Source organism: Leuciscus leuciscus (genome assembly GCF_965113295.1).
Source record: "Leuciscus leuciscus genome assembly, chromosome: 7".
Lineage (NCBI taxonomy): Eukaryota > Metazoa > Chordata > Actinopteri > Cypriniformes > Leuciscidae > Leuciscus > Leuciscus leuciscus.
The window spans coordinates 32,441,353-32,456,806 of NC_138731.1; the positions used below are offsets into that span (position 1 = coordinate 32,441,353).

The window sequence follows — 15,454 nt, forward strand, 5'->3', positions numbered from 1 at the left end:
ACCAAGGAGTCAGTCTTGTCCTGCCTCAGGAATACTGAGAAGCATCTCAGCAAAGACACAGAGAAAGCTCAGGTGTATGAAGCTGAAATACAGAAACTCCTCGATTCAGGGTATGTTGTTAAGATACCACCAGAGAATCTGCAGCCCAATGAAGAGTCATGGTTCATACCACACCACCTTGTACACCACAATGGCAAAGACCGGCTGGTTTTTAACTTCTCCTTCATGCATCTGGCTATCTCCCTTAATCAGCAGCTGCTTCCTGGTCCCAGCCTTGGTGCCTCATTGTTGTGAGTTCTCCTTCGGTTTCAGCAGTATCCGGTTCCCATTAGTGGTGATATACGCGGCATGTTTCACCAGGTGAGACTCCTACCCAAAGACAAACCCCTGCTGAGGTTTATTTGGAGGAACATGCGTAGTAGTGGAGCGGCTAAGTGATATAATCGTTCAGTTAATGATACAAGCGTGAAAATTGGCATGAGGAGTCTCCATGGGTCACTTGACAAGAAAATTGTCCGAGCCACTTGAAATTTCAAGATGGCGGCCATTTTTCAAGATGGCCGACACCTTAGTGGAGCAGTTAAGTGATATAGTGGTTTATTTGGTGATACAAGCATGAAAATTGGCATGAGCAGTCTCTGATGGTCACTAGACAATAAGCCACCCACAGCTACTTGAAATTTCAAGATGGTGGCCATTTTTCAAGATGGCCACCACCTTAGTGGAGCAATTAGGCTTAAGAAATCATTTAGTTGGTGATACAAGCATGAAAATTGCCATGAGCTGTCTCAAAGGGTCATTTGACAAGAAACCGCCCACAGCAACATAAAATTTTAAGATGGCGGTAATCAATTTTTCAGGATTATTGCCGCCCGCCATGTGGATCTTTAAATGATACATTTTCTCATAGAAATGTATTGGGTTCCTCAAAAGACTCTGTCAAGAGAGGTAGTTTGACTGTGTTTTGTCTGACTCCTCACCCATGACCTGTCCAGTTTGGTAAAGCCTGTCAGGAGTTGGCTCCCACCGGCATAGCTCTCAGGGTTCATTGAGGTACACAAGCTCCCTTACCACGACAAGGTAACAGTCACAAGGGAGGTTTTTTTTTTGTTTTGTTTTTTTACCAACAGTTATTAAACATGTCAAATTAATACTGAGAGGTGGGGAAACAAAAACACGATGAATAAATTAGCACAGTTGTGGTGCTGAACGGACAGTGGACCAAACAAAAAATTGAGCAATGACTAATACGGAATGTCAATAAGAACAGATCCAGAGGCAACAGCGACTCTGGCTGACACAGCCATGGAACCATGACAAACAGAAAGTATCTCAAACAATACTAAGGAACTAAACTGAAAATGTCACAGTGATAGTCTGGTGACAAAATAAAACATGATGCGCCGATGTGGCGAGGGGAAGCCGAGCCATAGGCCTACACCGGAAAACATAGAGGACTAACACTGGCAAAAGAAACATGCAAATAGGTTCTAGCAGGGGCAACTACATAGGCATGTGCAACTGAGTCCATATCTTAACCACTTACACCTTCCAGTACATGCCTTGTTGCACCCACATTTGGTCAACTCCCAACAACTCTCTGCAATAGGTGGAAGTGGAGTCCAGAAGACTTTCCACTCTTCGTCCTTTTTAACCCATCCCCAGTCGGATGGGCTCGGCATTTGTGGATGTCGCTTCAATGCCTGTCCCCACACGTATCCAGCCTCATAAGAAGCACGTTTGGCATGCTCTTTGAGTGCTGCTTGAGTTGGTGGGATCAAGTCATATTGTCTTTGCTTTCTGGCAAAGAGATCAAGCCTGGCCTCGTTCACAGTGGTGACATCGCTGGCCCTGTTATACATTAGCACAACAAATCTCTCCAAAGCTTGCAGGTCACTATCCTCCACTGCAGAGGGACATTTGCTGAGTCTTGCAAATGTGTTTGAGACCTCATCACACACGTCCCATGTTTTCCAGGCAGACTTCTTTGATTTGCCATGGAAGGATGACACAATGTCACAACCACTGAAGGCATGGAAGAAGAGGATACCACGTGTTTTCTCTGATCCTATGGCTGAAACCACCTCATGTATAGGGATCCATCTTGTCTTCTCTCCTTTGCCAAACGTCACCCACATTTTCTCCAGGCCAAGTTGCATCAAAGACGGCATAACAGAAGTGGCTATGATTAAAATGTCTGTGTCATTGGCACCAATCATCAGGGATTTGTGTCCTTGTTTCACTGCATGCTGGGCATGAAGGAAAATACGCGTGTCTGCCTCTTCATGACTGCACGGGGCTACTGCATCCAGGTTAGTAGTTTGGTTGCTCTCCCGCACTGGCACAACCTGTCAATTCAGGTGCGGCTATTTAACTGTTTTGGGGTAGATTAGACAGCATTTGGGATACTAACTTTACAATTAGCTGACATTGAACCCCACTCTGAGTTTAACAGCAGTGATATATCACCAGTGTGCCCTGGTAGTGCAGATATAATCAACAAATCAACACAACTGTATTTTGATGCGTTAAAGGTTGTTCTTTAGAATAATCTAAAACATATAAAATAAAATGACACCAAATCGTCCTTAATGAAGAAAAAAACAATACATTTCTATCGGAAAATTTATCTTTTGAGGATCCAGGGGTCGGCCATCTTGAAAATAGAAATTTCAAGTGGCTGAGAGTGTTTTCTTGTCAAGCAACCCTTAGAGACTGCTCGTACCAATTTGCATGCTTATGTCACTAACTAAACAATTATATCGCTTAACTGCTCCATTTAGGTGGTGGTAATCTTGAAAAAAAGGCCGCCATCTTGAAATTTCAAGTGGCTGTGGGCGGTTTCTTGTCAAATTACCCTTTGAGACAGCTCATGGCAATTTTCATGCTTGTATTACCAACTAAATTATTTCTTAAGCCTAATTGCTCCACTAAGGTGGTGGCCATCTTGAAAAATGGCCGCCATTTTGAGATTTCAAGTAGCTGTGGGTGGCTTATTGTCTAGTGACCATCAGAGACTGCTCATGCCAATTTTCATGCTTGTATCACCAAATAAACCACTATATCACTTAACTGCTCCACTAAGGTGTCGGCCATCTTGAAAAATGGCCGCCATCTTGAAATTTCAAGTGGCTCGGACAATTTTCTTGTCAAGTGACCCATGGAGACTTGTATCATAAACTGAACGATTCTGCCAAACATAAGCACTTAGCCGCTCCACTATAGGGAGGATCCGCCTGACGTCTACGAGTGGCAAGTCTTGCCTTTTGGGATGACCTGCAGTCCCTGCTGCGTTACCTTTGCTCTACAGACATATGTTCGCAGCCAGCAGCCCGGAAATGAAGAAGTACTGCAGTCTATAGAGCGAAGCTTTTACGTAGACAATTGTCTACAAAGTCTTCCTACTGCTATGAAGCTAAGCAACTGATCGACAAGATGAGACCTCTTCTAGCCTCGGGCTTCAAAATAAGACAGTGGGCTTCTAATGTACCTTCAGTCGTTCAGCATTTACCAACAACGGCTCGTTCAGAGAGCATTGAACTGTGGTTGCAACAGTATAATTTAGATCCTTTGGAACCAGCTTTGGGTTTGATGTGGCGCTGTCTAGAGGATCTACTGGGCTACCGACATTGTGACATGGTAGAGCACCCTCCAACAATGAGACACATTTACAAGGTCTTGGCATTGCAATATGACCCCCTAGGGTTTATCATTCCCTTTACCACACGGGCCAAGATTCTTGTCCAGAAGCTTTGGGCCAAACCAAGGAATTGGGATGATCCGAACCTTCCCACAGACTTGCTAGAGAAGTGGAAAATATGGGTGGAGGAGTTGCCTGACCTTGGCAAGATCAAGCTTAACAGATGCTACATCCCTTCCAACTTTGATGTGGAGACATCAAAATTGTGCTTGCATGTGTTTGGGGATGCATCAGAGGTGGGCTATGGATCAGTTGCTTACCTCCTTGTTGAGCAGCATGGAGAGATTCATTCATGGCCCGCTCTAGGGTAGCCCCCAAACAACAGCTGTCAATCCCACGTCTCGAACTCTGCGCAGCTCTGACCAGTGCCCAGTTCGCCAATTTCCTCAGCCAGGAACTGACTATCCCCATAGAGGAAGTGATATTATGGACTGACTCTACTACTGTCCTGACTTGGAAACAGTCAGAGTCTTGTAGGTATAAAGTTTTCGTTGGGACAAGAGTGGCAGAAATCAAAGAGTTGACAGAGCTTCACTCTTGGAGGTATGTGGATTCCCCCAATAATCCAGCGGATGATATTACTAGAGGGAAGACACTTACGGAGCTGGAGAACCCAAGCAGGTGGAGTCAGGGTCCAAAATTCCTTCATGAACCACCAGATCACTGACCAGTCACACCCTTGATAGAGGCCCAAGATGACATATCAGAGATGAAGAAAGTTGTCTTTTGTGGTCTAGTTGTAATTTATCAAGGTACTGGCATTTCTGATGCATCCAAGTATACTTCCTGGAAGGACTTGATTGATGCTGCTTACCGGTTTCTTCACGGGGCAGCCACCCGAGACATGAGCATGCAACACCCTGATTACCGGAGTGCGGAAACACTCATATTGAGTCGATGTCAGGAGGAGACCTTCTCAGAGGAACTTCAGGCCTTGAAGGCAGCGAAACCTGTGCCTGCATCCAGCCGTCTGAACACACTTTCACCAGAGTTAGATTGCACACTAGGACTGATCCGTGTGGGAGGAAGACTGCGGAAACTGAATGGCTTTAGTCAAACAGAGATCCACCCAGTGGTTTTACACCCACACCATAAGGTGACTAAATTCTCATAAAGCACTTTGATGAACGCCTTCTCCACCCAGGACCTGACAGGGTTTTCGCTGAATTCTGTCGCCACTATTGGATCCTGAGAGGCAGACAAGCAGTAAGGCAACATCAGAGAGAGTGTGTGGAGTGCCAAAAGTGGAGAGCCAAGCCGACCGTGCCAATCATGGCTGACTTACCTTTAGCTCGCCTGCGACTGTACCAATCGCCTTTTTTCTCAACTGGTGTTGACTGCTTTGGGCCCTTCATTGTGAAGATTGGCCATCGCACTGAAAAGCGATGGGGGGTCATCTTCAGGTGCTTGACGACCAGATGCATTCACCTCGACCTCCTCAAAAGCATTGATACAGATGCATTTTTGTTGGTACTTAGACACTTAATAGCCCGCAGAGTCACCCCATCCGAAATCCTCTCGGATCAGGGGACCAATTTCCGAGGAGCTGAGACTGAGCTAAGGGAAGCCTTCAAAGTAATGGAACCTAAACTGCAAGAGTTGTTGGCTAGTCATTAGATCAACTTTAAAATAAAATCCTCCTGCCGCACCACACTTCGAGGCGCATGGGAAAGGGAGATTAGATCAGTAAAGTCTGCCCTGCGTGTAGTTATCGGGAGCCAGTCGGTTCCAGAGGAAGTACTACGTACAGTACTGATTGAAGAAGAGGGCATCCTCAACAGCAAGCCACTGGGATACGTCTCATCCGAAGTTGCAGACATAGACCCGGTTACCCCTAACATGCTGCTTATGGGGCGGCGAGATGCCTCACTTCCCCAGGTGATCTACACTACCGAACCTCTATCCAAGCGCCGCTGGCGACATTCTCAGACCATTGTGGATCACTTGTGGTCATACTACATTCGACATTACCTACCCAGCCTCTAGACTTGCCAGAAGTGGCAGCGATAAATCCAGGATTTAACTGAGGACATGGTGGTAATGATTATGGAGCCGCAGCTTCCCAGAGCTCAATGGTCAACTGGTAGGGTTGTCAAGTTGATTACCAGTGATGATGGACACATTCGGTCAGCTCAAATCAAGGTCAATGACTGCTTATACCTACGACCTGTGGCCAAACTTGTCATACTTCCAGCACTTCCGGGTGGAGGTGACACCGACTCCAAGGACTTAGGGAGTTTATCTTTACACACATTAGCTATGCTAATCTGGGGACAGCTGTTCTAAATGCCCTCTATATTAGAGTATACGAGAAATACTTTTATTATGAAACATTTTACTGTTTACGCTGCTGGGTAACGTTAGTTTCCGCTATCCCGCTATTGTGTTTACTTTCACTTTCACCAGCCGTTTGCTGCGCCATTTCCTCAGTTGTTAATGTATAAAGTGATGTATATTTGTTACATTGTTGTATTCAAATATTCAGCTAGTGCAACCAAACTTTACATTGTACATTATATATACAGTGATTCACGTGTATATGGTCGCAGCTGTCAATTCTATGTGACGTTGGTATATAAATAACATGTCAGTAGTGAGTTGCTGTTTATGTTTGTGTAACTCAAAGTTATTAGACATACACTGATGTATCTTTTTATTCGGTTTATTCCAGAAAGACCACATTCAATACCTTGTACATATAATAGAAAACTCAGTACAGCTGGATGATGCCAATGCGTGTGAACATTCAAATCTATAAAGAGTTTAATAGTTCCCTGTCTCATGTCACGCTTCTTACCAGAGCCCCGTAGTTGATGAGCATTCACCTACCTATATTTAAACCCTACACTCCACAACATTAACCATTAACTATTAAGGCTGAATGGGCAGGCGAACTCATGAACTAGTGGTTCTATCATAAAGCATGCATATAACTATACAGTACAAAAGACACTATATAAGAATAATCATACACACAATGTCCTAGAGATATGCATGTACCTTCATAGAAGGTTTTCTATGAATGAATGGGGAAGAGTCCTTTTTATGGGCATTATGTGTGTTTCAGTAGGGAAATGGAGTGAGAGTTAACTTGTTCACATTCCTTTCGGTTGTAAATGGCTTTCATGCATGGGTGTTAGTTGCTCTACGGGGGTTGTCAGAGCATTTTGTTATTCGTAATGAGAGTGGCTGTAGCACATTGCGCTTTATGTAAGGCAGACCGCCGCTCCGAGACGGGGGCTGCTCACACTGCATGAGTGAGAGAGTGACTGAATTGCTTCACGCTCTGTAAATAGCAGGTCTCCACTCTGAAGCAACTGGGACTACTCTGTGCACTGTACACGACTGACCGCTGCTGAGGCAAGGGGCTGCTTATATCGTGTGAATGAGTGAGTAGTTGGAGCCCCTCTGTGCTCTGTACATGGCTGAACGCTGCTGAGGCAAGGGACTGCTTATACCGTGTGAATGAGAGTGATTGGAGCTTCTTTGTGCTCTGTACACGGCTGACTGCTGCTCTGAGGCGGGGGCTTGTTGTATCATGCAAATGAGGATCTGTTTTAAACCCCTGTAAACCTCCTCTCCTAAGCAGCACTATCAGCGACAAGGCTACTTTCCCGCCAACATCAGGTGAAGACTGCGCTATGTAGCTCTCTGTCCAAGTCCTTGTAGGCCTTCGCTGAGAGACGAACTTGTGTAGCACTGCATCTGCATGGGCACAGCCCTGGTAGAGAGGCAGCGAATATTCATACCGAAGGCTAGAATTGGAAGGTTTTGGCCGGGAATTGCGGGAATTGACCGGCACAGGCGCATCACCTAAACTTCCGGGCTCAAGCTGCCGCGGCTTCCGCCTCCGCGGCTTGGCATCAGAGAGGGAGAAGAGGTGAGTGGATAGCTTATCCGTAGCATAATATAAAAAATGTCATACTCACCGGAACACTGCAGAGGAACAGCAGTCCAGGCACTGTCCTCTGAAGGGCGTACCTCAACGGCGAACAATAGATGGCTTCTCGAAGACAGCATAATCGAGTGAAGGAGAAAGATCTGAGGCAAACAATGGTACTCGGCATTGAGCTACATAGCGGTTGGACCCTCCCCTCACTCTAGCGCATGAGAGCCATTGGCTATTGCAGTTGCAATAGCGTGATTCAATCAGGCTTCAGCATTTTCGGAGAAAAGGAGTTTCCCCAAAGCATCAGCTAACCTCGAAAGGGAACTACAGCCTTTTCCATTCATTGCACTACACAAGGACGAACATCAACACTTTGCCCAGCATGGGGTCTTCTCTGCAACGTACAAAAGGCTTTTTTAGTGACCAGTCAATTGTATGCCTGTCACAGATGGATTGTAGGGGTCAAGCGCTATTCAAGCAGAGATTGTACAGCTGAGTGACTCATGTTATTCAGGTGGTCTGTTCATGAAGCATTTCATTCATCCAGGTCATTGTAGTTGGGTAGAATTTAGTTGAAACAACTGCACTTTTTTCTTCTAAAGCAAACAGTTGTTGTAAAAGATGTTTATCAATGCTTTGGTCTACAAAATTGATAATCTGTGTTCGGAATAGCATACTAACATAGTCTACTCTTATGTTTTTACATTATGTATCCAGCAGCATGTATACAGTAGCCTATAGAATTGTTTGCATACAGTACATGAATGACTTACATGACCTACATTTGTTAAAATGTGCAGTACACAATCACAGCACACTGTACAAAATACTGTATCCCACAATGCAATGCACTTCACTTAACTTAATTTTTGATGAGTGAGCCATAAGCAGTAGCCACTAATTTTAGCATATCTCTTATTTTACTCACTTTATCGGACTGACAGAAATGATCTCACAAAATTGGAAAAAAAAACCCTGCCTTTATTTCCAACTCAATTGTTCTATGCCACTCACATGATGAGGTCATGTGACAACCATGTAGCATAACAATTCTTCAAAGCATTTATCATGAAATAATGCCTAATGTTTCCTGGTTACATGTCATCTACTTAAAATAAATATATTTTTGGCATGTGTCAAGACAGCCAGTTTCAAAATATTTAGATTTTAAAGTGTAATCATATGTCACACTCATAGGTTTGTTGTTTCTGATGCATTGGCTTTCATGCAGTGCATCACCCAGTCCTAGTCTTTCAAGCATGCAGGAAAACGTCATATGCAACCGTTTTTTCTCCTAGATGATGCTCATGTTGCCTGCTTGGAACTCTACTTTCCTTTAGCTAAGAGTGAGTGTGAAAAAAAAGCTATGTGCTTGTGTTGTTGTCCCAAACATTTTTTTATTTTATTTTTTTTTTACAGAAAAGAGGTGTTTTACATAGTTACATTAACATCATCACCAGAGAAAAACATAATTTAAAATTTTATAGATAAATTGCTATTCCATGATGATGTTTCAGTGTAGTTTTTTTTCCTAAAAAGCTGACATTTAAATTCAGCTTTAAATTCATATTATATTATTAATAACCGTCCGTACATTATGTTTATTTTATTTATAAAATGTATGAATATTCCAAAATGCAGTTAACAATCTTTAAAATATAGTATCACATTAATGACACCAATTCTTACCAAAATGATACTGTCCGAATTCTTCCAGAACAATCTTGAATAGAAAATGGTTAAACAAGTTTTTTTTTTTATCTCCAATTCACAGAATTCAGAAATGTATAATATATAAAATTTTACTCTACGATACGTTGAAATATAAATTATTCAATTATTAAAAAAAAATTATAAATATTTTTAAATGTAATTAGTTATATGAGTTATTTCTATGCTTTGTCCAAGATAGGCCTACACCACAAAAGAAAAAGAAAAACTTGTAGCAGAAAATTAAGCGCAATCTCAATAACTTTATCACTATACAAACGTTTTGAAACATCAACATTTCCTGTATAGGCCTAAATGTGTTCAGGTGCATCACAAAACTAAGTAATTTCGTTAGATTCGAAGAATGATTTTTAATATCACAAATCTGGTGTCAGGAAGGCGAGCTGTCCTCGAAACCACGCATGCCCAGCTGAGTCACACGTCCAGGCAGTTAGTGCACGGATATACTTCTCATTTACTTCCATCCATAGCACGGTGACGGGTCTCTAAGCAGCCTGACACAGGAGAGAGAGAGAGAGAGAGCGACTGGAGGCAGTTTAAGGGAGGGGGGCAGCAGCAGCAGTAGTCGATGCTGGTGACGCAGGAAAAACACCCAACAGCAGACAATAAACCAATGGTCTGATCTCAACACAAGCGTGTTATTTATAATCGGGACAGTCAGGCACATGCACGCGGCTGAGTAATTATTAAACAGCACTTAAATGATCCGATCTGGGATCGTATGGAGGAAAGATCCCGTTTGATTCTCGGTAAGTGGGTTTGTGTGTGAAGCTAAAGGAAACTAGCCGCTAATGGCAGATGATTTGCAAGTCAGTGCTCACTTAGCTTAGCTCGAACAGCTCAATGAACGAATTAAATACGTCTGAATATTTGTCAACGCTCATATATTTACAGTCCCCGCGCACTTTAGCAGTTCAGTCGCTTTGAAGATCTATTCGAGCTATATAGCATTTACATTTAACGGCAGCTCTGTTTGAGGAGGTTGATTTGTGGCTAAACAAGTGGTTTTGACGTGGGCAGGTCGGTTGTTTTTGATACTAGTTGATCCTTTTTAGATTTTTTGCAGGTTATGAAGTATAATATGGGCTTGTTGGATAATTAAAATGGGTGTTTAGATGTTTTAATAGCTTTAAATCCACTGTCACGAGCTGATTGTGTTTTGCTGGAGTCCAGCTGTTAGCCGTTAGCACGTTAGCTTGTTTCTGCTGCTGTATTTACATTCACTTTCGCTCTTACTTTTGAGTTATAAATTAAGATTGTATGTACCAAAACAGTATAATCTAAAGCCTCAGAGCTTTAATAACATTTTATGCATGGCTGGTTACACAGATACCCCTGTTGTAACTCTGATTGTATTTGGAAGAGGAAACGGGCCTAAACTGCCACAGTTTCAAACTAGGCCCAATACATAATGGCTGTGTCTCGAAACCAAGTGTGGTGCCCACCCAGACAATGTATATTTGGTAATCGTAGACGCGTTTTCAGATTTTAAATTGACCGAGGCTGAAAACCTTGTAAGCTCCCTTCCTTGACAGCATTTTGGGCGTCATAGGCTGTCTAGGTAGCAGCTCAATGTGTTTTGTGAAACGGCCAATATCACCTCTTTTATGTATAATTAAGTATTCTGGAATATGGAGAGATACAATATGTCTCAATATGTCTCATAGCTACAATATTTATATTGACGTTATGGGAAACGCCCATCTTTGTCCATTAGCGACAGTAAGGTTAATTTCCTCCCATTATCTAATCAGGTTAGTTTGTACGTTTTTATTCTGCTTGCCAGTTCTTGGGCATCTGGTGGGTTTATTATGACAAATGTGAATGGTGTGTGTGTTATAATATTAGGGAATTGTTATATCTGTGTAGTGTGATGTCACATTGTTTCAGGGAAATGTTTCTGTATTCATTATGCATACTAGCCTGTCCATAATTACTGCCAAACCAGCAGGTTAGTTTAAAAGTTTAAAACAATCTTACTCAGTCTGGTTCTGTGTGTTATTGTCTTCTGATTTGTGGGAAGTTTTTCTCTTGTATTAGGGAATACTTTTCATTGAAAAGTCAAGTCGAGCTTTGTTGTCATTTTGTAAGACCTTGTTGAAGAACTCTTATTTTCCAACATTGGTCAAATGTGTTTATAAATTGTTACACTAACCTTTGTGAATTTCTGTATAGTTTCATTTGATATCCCAAGTTCTTTAAGTTAAATGGATGTTTAAAATATTTTTAATACTTTTAAAACCAGTAATGCTGTGATGGAGATTTTTTTTTTTTTAGAGAGATTTCTTTTTTTTCTTTTTCTTTTTTAAAAATAAAATACTAGGATTGCTCTCATTGATCAACAGAAAATACGCAAGAGGTTTATTTGGTGCATAACTTTACAGAAATCAGTGCCCAAATGCCATGTCAGCATTTCTTTCTCATGTATGGAATTTGTGTTGGTTTGGCTTTGTCTTCATTTTTTGTAGCTAACGAAAATGTTTTGCTCATTACAAATCAAACATCCATTGAATCGTTGAGTATAGCTGCAGCTATTCCGCCTTATTAGTATGAGAGCCATTTGGCAATTCGGTGAGTGCAATGAAAAAAGACTGCTGTTTAGGGTTTTATTACAGTGCACAGACATGCTTTATTTGAAATATTTGTTAAAATCCAAAATATTCTTTTGAATTCTGTAGCACATCCAATGTTGTTAGTATTAACTTACCATGACACTTAAGATTTCTTTAAAGGGGTCTGAGCTGCATTATTTTATTAGTTTATAATGTTTCCTGGGGTGCACTTGTAATGTATCGTCAAAAATTAAAGGCCTGGTTTTAGCCCTCGGATTTGAACGCTCTGTTTTAACTGGCGTGTCTGCTGTGAGACTTCAGTGTAAACGCCCACTGCTGTGATTGGCTAACATCTTTGCGTTTGGAAATAGCTAAGTATTACATGTGTAATTTTATCAAACTTTAGCATGTTTTTACTATTCCAATTCTTAAGCCTACTAATTGTGAAAAGTGTTGATTAAAGCATTTTATTAAGAACTATAGCGTCATTTAGATATTTAGAGCGTGGCATGAAAGGTTGCAGTGGATGAACATTGTAGCCGATCACAGACATGTTTAGTGCATGAATGCAGCGATCTCATAATTTTAACTCGATTTCTGCACACTAACAAATGCTTTCATCATAACTAACAGTGCAAACACAATGTAAATGAGATTTGTTGATTCAAACTGTAGTTTAGTCCAGAACACTCGTGCTGTTTAATTGACAGTTCCAGCGATTGTAAAGGAAGCGTTTCTAGATATAATTTAACCACAGTTTAAATAACAGATTATTTTCATCTTACTAAGAGAAACAATGTGAAGTTGACTGTTTAGTCACTGGTTTGATATACTGACAAAGAACGATTTTGTGACACAAACATCTCACTGTAGGCCTACATGAATCATTACATATCAGAAATCACTGGTCACTGCACTGGTGATTTTGTTTAGACATGTACACAGAATTGATCGGTAACAGCAATAGTGACACAGTAAAAACTTTTTTACTCACATAAGTGTGTTGCACCATTCCTGATGGATCCAATATAGAAGGCGCAGCATAGTTTTAAAAAAAAAAATTCAGGCTCTCTGCAAATCCAATGCAGCTACTGTGTTTTTTACAACCTGGCACTGCACAACATTTTGCACTCTTCAAATACATGTTTATTGCTTAGCTGCTCGATCAAGTGTTAGCATCACGTCTTATTTACCTACTACTACTTGTCGTGCTGGAATCAGTGGGTGGGGCTACTGAACTTTAGGGTTTTGATGTCACCAACCTGGGAAGAAGCTCGTTGTAGTCCCTTAAAGGGCCCCCATTATGGATTTATGGATATGAAAATTACCTTTCATGTAGTGTGTAACATAGCTCTAAATGAATGAAAACATCCTGCAAAGTTTTAAATCTGAAAGTGCACCGTATATAAAGTTATTGTCTTTCAAAAGTAAGTGTCGACTCTTGAGTCAATTAAATGAATCGATTTTCATACGAGTCATAACCCGTTTCGTTGTGACGTCAAGACGAAACATTAACATATTGCCCGCCCACTTATTACGCACTTAAAACGAGCATGTGAAGAATCGGTGGTTAAAATTAATCTTTACCATGATATCACAGCAGTATAATCCTTAACTTTTGCTGTGCTCCCTTTATTTTACTTATGACTGCTTCTCAAATCTCAGAGATCAATGCAGGATTTGCAAACCGCTTGCTCTTGAAAGATGGTGATTCAAAATACTTAGTTTTGAGTTTTATATTGTGTAGGTCTCCTGCTAACTAGCTAACTCACGTTATCACTGTCTTAATGAAATACTTCTGCTAATCAGCTGTGGGCCACTATTACCTAAAACTCTGTCTATTAATGCAGATTATCTGTCGTTCTCACTACTTTGAGGAAAGATTAAGCATGGAGCAATATTTGTTTTACCAACGTTTATGTTTTATGTACAGTTTCCACTAGGGATGGGGCCGATCCGATCCAGTATCGGTATCGGGACCCGATACCAGCGTAATTCACGTATCGGATTTTCCCGATCCAACCTGCTGAGATATCCGATATCCATGAGTCATGTCTGCGCTCGCTTTAACGTCTGCTGAAATGACTCCAAAGTCCAAAAGTGATTCCCGCCGGCGAGTCTGCTAGCTGGCTGCAAACTGTGGAATGGATTTCCTGAACGGAGGCGCGGCTCAATGAGACACAGAGTTATGAGACACGCCCCCGCTCAGGAAATCCATTCCACGGTTTGCGGCTAGCCAACAACGTCCGCTGTGTGGAAATACTTCACACTGGAAACACCGCAGAGCAAGACAGCAAAATGCAATGTTTGCAAAGCTGTAATTCAGAGCCTTTAAAGCTCCCTCGCGTCGTACAACACAACGAACGCAATCAAACATTTAAAAAAGCACCACGTTACTGTGCGTTCACACCAAACGCGAATAGCGTGTCAAATTCGCGTCTACCGCGTCTATTTGGACGCTTGAATATTTTGAATCCATTCGCGCGACCAGAGAAAAATTGACGTGCGTAAAAAGCAAAAGTTTGAAGCGAAATCGAAGCGGATCTGAGGCGAAATCCGCTTGTTTGTTTGCACGATCGAGCATTCATCGAGAGAGTTAATGCATCGGAGCGAGGATCACCCTTCAGATAATGTGTGTGTAAGATGTTTACACTTGCACTTTTCTTATATTTCAAGACGCAAGTATTTGACATTTTGGTAATGTAATAAATATTGACATGACAATCAATTTGAAACCCTTACAGTTGCATATTTTTTTTCAGAATGGGATTTTTCCTGTTTTTCTGACTTCCTTTTCTGACCTTATACTTACCTCAAGTTGCCTTTTGGGACATACATGCATACATACGTACATAACATATCATTCATACTTGCCTGTTGAGAGAAGTTTATTTCAGCAACATATAAAATAAACAATAATGATAATAATAATATTAAATCAAACACAGCTCTGGTATCGGAATAGTATCGGTATCGGCCGATATCCAAATTCAGGTATCGGGATCGGATCGGAAGTGAAAAAATGTGGATCGGTGCATCCCTAGTTTCCACGTGTTCACCGCAATATATTAGAAAAACACTCGGTAAATAAATTTGTACAAGTAAAATAATTGGTTTGTTGATGGACATGCACTTGTTAATGCTGATGGTGAGGAACTACAGTTGCAACATCTCATAATGTACCTCAAACTGAGTAGTGTATCACTGAGAAACGTTCTGCACAAGTCATACTTGTGATGGAGGTTCGGGTAACTAGTTATTCCAATGTTTCATCATCGGACTCGCGCTCGCATTGATATGGTAAAATCTACGTCATTGTTCGTTACTGTGTTTAATTTACGGTGTAGGAAGCCTGAGGACACGCAGAACTGACGTTGTTATGGCAATGGGCGATTTTGTTTTCGACACGCGCGCTGTACGCGGTAGACCAATCACAATAGACTGAGCTGTCTGGCCAATCAGAGCAGAGCAGCTCGCGAAAAGGAGGGATTTAGAGAGATTGATTCATCTGACGATTCGTTTGAGAATCATTGAAAATGTGGTGATGTGCAAATGTATATTATGAGGAAATTAAACAGTTTT

The 15,454-nt window shown here is 41.6% G+C and overlaps 1 protein-coding gene across 8 annotated transcripts in view; it reads left to right on the forward strand.

Moving 5' to 3' along the window:
- Positions 1-9,737: 9,737 nt before the first annotated feature.
- usp9 (ubiquitin specific peptidase 9) overlaps positions 9,738-15,454 on the forward strand; it is a 39,238-nt gene continuing 33,521 nt past the window's right edge. For 6 of the 8 annotated variants that reach the window (XM_082175499.1, XM_082175500.1, XM_082175503.1 and 3 more), the window contains exon 1: positions 9,739-10,069. The gene's annotated coding sequence lies outside the window, so the exon portion shown is untranslated. Of the gene's footprint in view, positions 10,070-15,454 lie in introns of all 8 variants that reach the window. The other 2 variants (XM_082175504.1, XM_082175501.1) reach the window with 2 other exon arrangements.